The sequence below is a fragment of the Macrobrachium rosenbergii genome, chromosome 41 (assembly GCF_040412425.1).
Source record: "Macrobrachium rosenbergii isolate ZJJX-2024 chromosome 41, ASM4041242v1, whole genome shotgun sequence".
Taxonomy (NCBI): Eukaryota; Metazoa; Arthropoda; class Malacostraca; order Decapoda; family Palaemonidae; genus Macrobrachium; species Macrobrachium rosenbergii.
In genome coordinates, this window is record NC_089781.1 from 63,268,351 (window position 1) to 63,278,350 (window position 10,000).

The 10,000-nt window shown below is 36.6% G+C and overlaps 1 protein-coding gene and 1 long non-coding RNA gene across 2 annotated transcripts in view; both read right to left on the reverse strand.

The window, feature by feature from the left end:
- LOC136826891 (contactin-4-like) overlaps positions 1-10,000 on the reverse strand; it is a 233,341-nt gene that overhangs the window by 161,118 nt on the left and 62,223 nt on the right. The gene's annotated exons all lie outside the window — the stretch shown is intronic.
- On the reverse strand, positions 6,845-9,097 carry LOC136826890 (uncharacterized). The gene is made up of 2 exons (XR_010849727.1): positions 8,673-9,097; positions 6,845-7,487 (listed from the first exon to the last, which is right to left on the reverse strand). It is a non-coding gene; the product is annotated as an uncharacterized lncRNA (long non-coding RNA).

Genomic DNA, 10,000 nt, shown 5'->3' on the forward strand with positions numbered 1-10,000 from the left:
AACATTATTTTGATGAGATAAGTCCTCATTTCTTCCATCAGAATTATTAATTACTCACTGACATCTATAACTTATAGGTCCTAGAGGGACCTTAAGTATTACAACTGAAATATTGAAACTCAAGTCTCTCTGGACGTCACCAAGTAGCGATTTCGCCTGTCGCCTAAAAAAAAAAAAAAAAAAAAAAAAAAATATATATATATATATATATATATATATATATATATATATATATATATATATATATATATATATATATATATATATATATATATAATCGAAATACAAGCGTCTTTAATATTCAATTCATTTAAAAAAGTAATATATTTTCATATATGTTGTCGAAGGGGAATTTAGTTGATAATAAGTCCACCGTCCATTGGGTCGAACCAGCGACGGACGAGGAATCAGGACTACAGTGACACACTAACCAGTCGGTCGCTGGTTCGACCCCACGGGACGGTGGACTTATTATCAACTAAAAATTCCCCTTCGGTAACATATATGAAAATATATTATTTCCGAGGTAGAGTGAATTGGATATTAAAGGACGTTTGTAGCTTTCTGATTGTATATGAATCACGGTGATGTGATAAATAGTCATATATATATATATATACGTATTTTTGTATTGGAAAAATGGTTGCGTCCATACCAAATGAAATTAATATGGATGATGGTGGCTGCAAAGTGAATAACATACTCCTTGAGGCTATGTTACCAAAATTGACAGTGGAAGTTCCCAGTTGAAGTAAAGCTTAAATTTTTCTGTGCAGCGCATAATGCAGTACGAAACTCTCAGCCACAGCCTATGAAACTTCCAGCCACGGACCGGTGGTGACCAGTGTTGTTGGCAGCTATAGCGGTGCCAGACGCACGATCATGGCTAACTTTAACCTTAAGTAAAATAAAAACTACCGAGGCTAGAGGGCTGCAATCTGGTATGTTTGATGATTGGAGGGTGGATGATCAACATACCAATTGCAGTCCTCTAGCCTTAGTAGTTTTTAAGATCTGAGGGCGGACAGAGAAAGTGTCGACGGGCGGACAAATAACCATGTCAATAGTTTTCTTTTACAGAAAACTAAAAGCCTAAATGGAACATTTTCCGCTAGTGGTCAAAGCCATTGGTACTATTGTTGAGGAAAAGGGCACCATGCCACGATGTTGCTGACAATTAAGCTAAAAGTATTAGAATGATGTAAAGTAACTTATTATATTGTTACTAGCACTATATTGCTAAATCTGTCTCATCAAATAACATAATTTATATTCTCAAGACAAAATAGAATATACTATCCCGCTCTTGTCATCCAAAACAGTAGTTCTCTGTGTTATTCTCTATGCTTTCAGCTAAAAGCATATTTAGCAATGAGTGATTCCGGACCTCTGAATTAGGAAGCGGAACCTCGTCTCTAGAGGGATGCTTTTAATAGTAATAAAAAGAAATACTACTTTGCTTTATAGTTATATTTTAGTGTTCAAAGTATATTCTAAGTTGTTATCATGTCTTGCACCGACGAATTTATAAACTTTCTATTGTTTCAAGCAAATTTCATCAGGATATGGACTTTTCAGCTTATAACTATTATGATTTTTGTTGACTACTTTGGCCATCAAAATCATGAATGATCATAAATCTTAATTTTCATATCCTGCCATGGATGATTTCATGCATTGATTGCTTGTAATTTAACAATTATTTCAGCTATCTTTATATCTGAACATTAAGTATAATTATTTCACATTTGGTGCTATTCTTCATCGACAGCTTTTTTTCACTCTTGTTCACGCGTACAAACCTGCTGGCACTAACTGTCGCTGTGACAGTGATACATTGCAAGAAAAACAAGTAAAAAATGTGCCGAAGTGTCTTCGGCGCAATCTGGTTTTCTACAAAGCGTATAATGCTGTATAAAACTTTCCAGCCACTTACCGGCGGTGGCCAGTGTTGTTGGTACCTATAGCGGTGCCAGACGCACGATCACGGCCAGCTTTAACCTTAATAAAATAAAAACTACGGAGGCTAGAGGGCTGCAATTTAATATGTTTGATGGCTGGAGGGTGGATGATCAACATACCAATTTGTAGCTCTCTAGCCTCGGTAGTTTTTATGACCTGAGAGCGGACAGAAAAAGTTCGGACGGACAGACAAATAGCCATCTCAACAGTTTTCTTTCACAGAAAACTAATCCACATGCCACTTATTGACCCTGAGTTAAAGTCACTTAGTAAAAAATGGTTCATGATCGAAGTAGGATATCAAGCGCCACACTTTCTCATAAGTAATCAAACATAAAATCATTGTTTTTTGTTTTATTAAAGACCCTAAACTGGTACATTATTATATTTCTAAAGCCTTTCGAAGTAATTCTTATGATAGTTGCATTCATAATTCCTCTGGCGCAGTGCAGTGTAGGAAATCTTATTTTCCAGTAAACAGCCATACACTACACTCTAAAAATTAAGGGTATAAAAGGGGTAGAAAAAAGGGTATTTCTAGTGGTTAAATAGCATACCCTATCGGGGTATATAAGAACTATAATATACCTTTACAATATACCCATATCAAGGGTATAACATATACTTGAGATACCCTTTACTTAGGGGTGTATTGCAGGTAAAGAATACCCTTTGCAGGGTATTCTATACGATGTATATACCCGTGTATATTAATTATATGATTAATATATTAATCCATTACACCATTATGTGTAGTTATAGCATACATAAAATCATAAGGTCAATGATTTTAAAAGTTTGGTTTATCAATTTATTTTTATTGCACTTGAAAATCAAAAGTATATATATATTGTTATATATATATATATTATATATATATATATATATATATATATATATATATATATATATATATATATATATATATATATATATATATATATATATATATATATATATATATATATATATATATATATATATATATATATATATATATATATATATATATATATATATATATATATATATATATATATATATATATATATATATATATATATATATATATATATATATATATGTATATATATGTATATGTATATGTATATATATATATATATATATATATATATATATATATATATATATATATATATATATATATATATATATATATATATATATATATATATATATATATATATATATATATATATATTATATATATATATATATATATATATATATATATATATATATATATATATATACATACATACATCATCATACATACATATATATATATATATATATATATATATATATATATATATATATATATATATATATATATATATATATATATATATATATATATATATATATATATATATATATATATATATATATATATATATATATATATATATATATTATATATATATATATATATATATATATATATATATATATATATATATATATATATATATATATATATATATATATATATATATATATATATATATATATACTGGATCCCAAGGCCCCTCTCCAGCTAACAACGGATGCCAGTAACATCGCATGGTGCTGTCCTACAGCAGGTCATCAACGGCGCCGCCCAGCCCATCGCCTTCTTCAGCAAGAAATTCAATGCCGCAGAGACCCGCGCAGCAGCACCTTCGACAGGGAACTCTGCGCGATGTACTGCGCAGTCCGGCACTTCAAGTTCCTCCTGGAGGGGACGCCTTCACACCAGCCATTGGTTCACACCTTCACCAAGCAAGGGGACGCATGGTCTTCCAGGCAGCACCACCACCTCTCAGCCACAGCCGAATTCACCTGCTCCATCATGTACCTCCCGGCAGGAAAAATCCTGTAGCAGACGCCCTCTCCAGAGTCGAGTTGAACACAGTGCAGCTCGGAGTAAACTACCAAGACCTCGCCAGAGAACAGGCCGCTGACCCAGAAACCCGGCCTACCGCACTACCATCACGTCCCTTAAGTAGCGGGACGTGACCTCGCCCCCGAGGCCTAAGTGTCCTCTGCGACATCAGTACGGGTCAGCCCCGCCCCTTGGTTCCAGCCTCACGCCGCCGCCAGGTATTCGACATAATTCACGGCCTCACATCCCTCTGGCAGAACCATGGCCAAGCTGCTCTCAAAAAGTGTTTGGCACGGGTGCAGAAGGACGCCACGTCCTGGGCGAAACAGTGCCTGCAGTGCCAAACCAGCAAGGTGGGTCGTCACACGCAGTACGGGTATGCGAAGTTCCCGCAGCCAGAGCGCCGCTTCGCCACATTCATGTCGACGTCATCGGGCCCCTTCCCCCGTCAGGCGGGTCCAGATACCTCCAGACGGTGGTAGACCGCTTGACAAGGTGGCCCGAAGCCACACCTATGCAAGAAGCCACCGCCAGCGCGTGTGCCGAAGCCCTGCTTTCCAGTTGGGTTAGCCACTTCAGCGTCCCGGACCACATTACAACCGACAGGGGCCCCGCCTTCCTGTCCGAATTGTGGTCCGCCCTGGCTCAGCTGCTGGGGACCACGCACCACACCACCACGGCATACAACCCGGCTGCCAACGGCCTGGTCGAGCGGTTCCACAGATCCCTGAAGGCGTCCCTCATGGCCCGCTGCACCGCCGAGGACTGGAAACATCAGCTGCCGTGGGTCCTCCTCGGTTTGAGAACCACCCCCAGAGCTGACAGCACCCCATCCGCAGCCGAAAAACCCACGGTGAGCCCTCTTAGTCCCGGGCGAACTTGTGACAGAAGATCGCCACATCCCATCACTGCAGAGACTCCACGACGTGGGCCGGCAAGTTCGCCCCTTGCAAGCGCACGCACACCGAGAGGTCGGCCACCTTCACACCCCCAGAACTGTGATCCGCCACCCACGTCTTCGCCAGGGTCGATGCCGTCCGCCATGAAGAACTGGATTAGATTGACGAAAGAACAGTTCACTCATCTGTTAAACCTGGTGACACCTCACATTGAAAAAGCTGATACTAAATGAGGAAAGCTGTGTCTGCTGCACAGCGATTGACCCTCACTCTTCGTTATTTAGCAACAGGTAGGCTATGTTACTTGGAATTGTTTATGCCCAGACTAGGCTAATATATCCTAGGCTTGGTGTATTAATTAGGTTATGCATGAAAGATGCTGATCATTTTGTATCTGTACACTGTTTGTTTATGGGTTGCTATTCATGTTTGATAGATTCTTGTAGGAAAAAAGTGTTTAGTCTAGGCTGATGTACATTTTTTGGATTTTCAGGGAGGAAAGGACAAATTAAAAAAACATATATATATATATATATATATATATATATATATATATATATATATATATATATATATATATATATATATATATATATAGACGTTCTTGGTCTTGCATAAGTTAGCCAAGGCCAAGATTAAGATTAAGGTATTCGATAAAATTGTACATAAGGCTACCCAGACTAGACTATAACCTAATGGCAGGCATCAAAGTAGCCTAGGCTAGGTTAGTAAAGTATTACCAATCTCAAAACAACCACCTAACCTAACCTAGCTATACTGTCTATTAATTGGGTAACATAATTAAAAACAATTGTGTGTTTAAACAATTTATAATAAAAAAATTAATTTTGTGGTTGCACTATTATATTTTAAACTTTATAGTTGATGACAGTATGGTTATTAATTAACTGATAATTCCAGATAAGCTGTAGTACAATATGTCAAGGCAAAAATGCAAGGTTTACAGTATGTACATTAGGAATATATATATTTATACTATTGCTAAGGGAATTTTTCTCTCATTTCAGGAGAATCACAAGTTTCCTTGGGTATCAATTTCGGATTAGCCATAATCTGGTTTCATCCTCATACCAGAGACATGCAGAGCCATATACAACATAATGAAAACAGAATATTTAAAACTTCCATCAACTCCTGAGGAATGGAATGAAATTGCTCTGCATTATTTCCAGCAATGGAATTTTCCAAATTGCATAGGGCACTAGATGGGAAAAGGGTGCTAAATGCAAAGCCCACATTCTGGTGCAGGTTTCCATGATTATAAAGGTCATTTTAGTATGATCATGATGGCATTAGTTGCTGCATCTTATAAGTTCCTGTATGTAAATATAGGTGCTAATGGAAGAGCCAGCGACGGTGGGGTTTGGGATAGGTGTAGCCTAAAGGAAGCAATAGATAGTGAAGTTTTAAATATCCCATCATCATGTTGCTTACCTTTCACTGATAAGCAAAGCCCATATGTCATTGTTGGTGATGAGGCATTCCCAATTAAGCCCTATTTGATGAAACCTTTCCCAGGAAGGGAATTAAACAAAGTAAAACTATATTCAATTATAGGTTGTCAAGAGCAAGGCGCACATCAGAAAATGCCTTTGGTATCATTCAGTAGTATTTAAGGTGTTATCAAAACCTATCCAAACTTGTCCAAACAATGTAAAGGACATTTTGTTTGCTATAGTGGTTTTACATAATTTTATCCGTGCACAATCTAAGAATTTGTATGCACCCCCTGAAATAAGAGAGAGGTTTATCAAACAGTGGTTTGGATAGTAGTCCTGGACATGGCGGACATAGTACCAGTGATGCCCAAAATGTAAGGAACACATTAATGGATTATTACTTTAATAATGAAGGGGCAGTACCACTCCAAGATGAACGAGCCTATATGCACTAGTGGACACTTTCTCCCATATGCCTTTGAATATTTGCATTTGTATATACAGTAATCTTAAAATAAAATTCATTATTTGTTCAATTGCTATTATTTACTCCTCAGTACTTATAAGAAAGTTATGAAGAGCGATGTGGAATTTAAATATGTACCCTGCGATACCTGGAGAAACAAACCCTGAAATTGCTTTAATCAACTTTATTACATAGAAAATGTTTAAAGCTGCATGACATCAATCTTGATTAGACTGAACTTTATTGTATACAAAATGTTTACAGCTACAGGAACTTGATTAGACTAGAAAGCCTGAGGTCTTACAGATCATGTATTTGAAATTCAAATTAGCACCAGAGATTAAATACTGACAGAATTTGCCACCAAATTGATAACTACTGTTAACCTACTTTATCATCAGGTAAGCCATATTCCCACTCAGTTTCCAGGACGACTTGGGAAATCCTAGCTGCTGCAACCTTTTGTCCATTTACTAGTAGGGACCTTATCCAAACCTCAACTGTTTTTCCCACACTGAAACCTAGGTCATTAGGCGTACTGGTGTTGCCCAATTCTTTGAGGGTTTGCAAGCATTCTTCCTCAAATGACTTTTGTAGCTTCCTCTTCTTACTACTGTTACTTGCTTTTTGGTTCTGTAGAGATGAAGTTGCGGAAGTTGCTGGTGCAACAGACCGATCAGAACTTCCATTAGAAAGGTCAAAGCTGGGGACACAGGTTGAGTTAAAGAACCTGCACTTGACTCTCCAATTTGAAATTCATCAAAAGTGTTTTGAGTAACCTCAATAACTAGAGGATTATCTATAGGATTTACCTGTAAATAAAAAAATATATATATATTACTCTACTATGAATATGCTGATAACATAAACTGCTGTATAATGGATCAGTTTTAGGTAATGATGCATTAGTAATTTGATAATTTAAGATTATGGAAGGGCAAGCATAATTCCCTTTACTTAACTAAAAATATTAGATTTTTCTATTGACCTTACTGACCTAACCTTACACTTTGCTTACCTGGGCCTACAGCAGGTTTATTGTGCAAATTTGATTCTTAAATGCCAAGTAATTATACCTATTAATAAACTGCTATGTTAATAATGTAATACACATATGTATATACTCTTATTTGTTCATTAATGTCACTGGAATATGTAGGTTGTGAAGCCACTGTATCATGTAAAAAAGACATCAAATCAAACATTTCCCACTTGGAGCTTGGTTTACCACATGAACCACTTGGAACAGCCTGAATTTTTTTATATTCATGGATGAAGTATCCCTTCAAATTACTAAATTTTGCCTGCACTTGATCTGAAAGGGGAAAAACATATATTTAGCTTGATATAAAAATTATTAACTAATGAACTAAATATCTTTACAGAAATTATTTAGGTATATTAAATGTTTCATGCTAGGTTAGCATGATGTCCTCTTTCAGGGCATGGGTTGCAGACTTGCCTACACGTTTAAAATCTTAGGTGAAGTGTGAAAAAATTAGGTTAGGATAACCCAAGCTCTCTAGGCTATTTTAGTATACAGTCGGCAGTAGTTCAAACTAGGCTAGGAATAGCTTACTTCTAGACCAGCCTATATAGGTCTAGGCATAGCATTGCCGCTGAAAAATAGAATAGTCCTAACTTTATTTACACAACCTGAGTCAGGTTCTGTAGCCTAGCCAGAGTCAGGTTCTGTAGCCTAACCAGTCAGGTTCTGTAGCCTAGCCAGAGTCAGGTTCTGCAGCCTAACCAGAGTCAGGTTCTGTAGCCTAGCCAGAGTCAGGTTCTGTAGCCTAGCCAGAGTCAGGTTCTGTAGCCTACCCAGTCAGGTTCTGTTGCCTAGTATAGCTACTAGCCTAAATGAAGCTAGAGAAGCACTAAAATATCACAGATTTGTGTTTATGTAATTTGATAATGCACACAAGATAGCATAACGAGAGTAGACTTAGGCTATAAGACAATCTGATATTCCAGATATAGAGTAGCAGCAGACTTACCTGTATGAAGGTCAGCAAGTTCCGGAAACTTTTCCCCGAGTCGCTTGGTGATTTCTTCATGATTCTTCATCTTGAGACCTTTTTTCATAGAACTATCATGCTTGCGGTCCCATAAGCACCGTCTCCCCCTCAAATCTTCAACCAAAAACTGCTCTGATGACCTTGAAATGCGCGCCCTCCCTCGCAGATGTAAACAAACGATAAAGTCGACGGTAGAGTAGAGTAGAGGCGGGTTGAATTCGATCGTTATCGCTTTCAAAATTCGTGACGACGACACTAAAAAGTCGTCGTCAAAACATTAAAAGTTGACGTCAAATTCAAAAGTCAACGGAAATATTGCTAGTGTGACAGCGCCTTAACTGGGCAGGTGGGAAGATTTCACTGACATAAGGATAATATGGAAGCAAGTGAATACACAAAATATTTAAAAATCGTTGTGAGAGTAATTTCTCACGATGTAGATATTATATTCCTGATAACGATTAATTACTGCTTAGAGGCCACAATTAAAACAGCGTTACATCACACAACACCTTATCTACACTGCATAGCACACCATTGAAATTTCCGGGCTCCCTGAGTCGCGGCGCAGCAACATGCGCAATTACGGGACAACGAACATATTACACTGCCATATGCGTATGTCTGTGTAACACACACACACACTCACACACACACACTCACACACACACACACACACACACACACATAAATATATATATATATATATATATATATATATATATATATATATATATATATATATATATATATATATATATATATATATATATATATATATATATATATATATATATATATATGTATATATATGGATGTATATATTATAACTGCGGTTGTGTAATCAAGGGACTCGTGGCAACAATATAAATTGCCAAGTACTGCATTTTGTAGTAGGAATTCTTGCTTCAAAACTATCCATAACTCAAAACCAATATGTTTTTAGTAACTTTTTTGGTGCATTACACTATCAGTGTAACAATGTGGTGATTTAATACAGAGTAAAAGTTCATTTCATGACATGATCACATAAACTTACCAAGCCCATTTTGAGACAAAGTGCAATAGAGGGTATATTATTCACAAAAAATACCCTGCCTCCTGATGCAGAGTGGTATTTTTGAGCCTTGGGGTGTTTTACCTTGTATATATACCTCAGCTCCATCGTTATACCCTTTCTGTACCTTTAACTTTTTACAGTGTATGCACTAACTGAACAAAGTCATTTACGCATCTTTTCGCTAAGAGAAGTTGCTGGATCAGAATTAATTTCCTTGAAGGTATAGTATTAAAAGCTTATACCCACG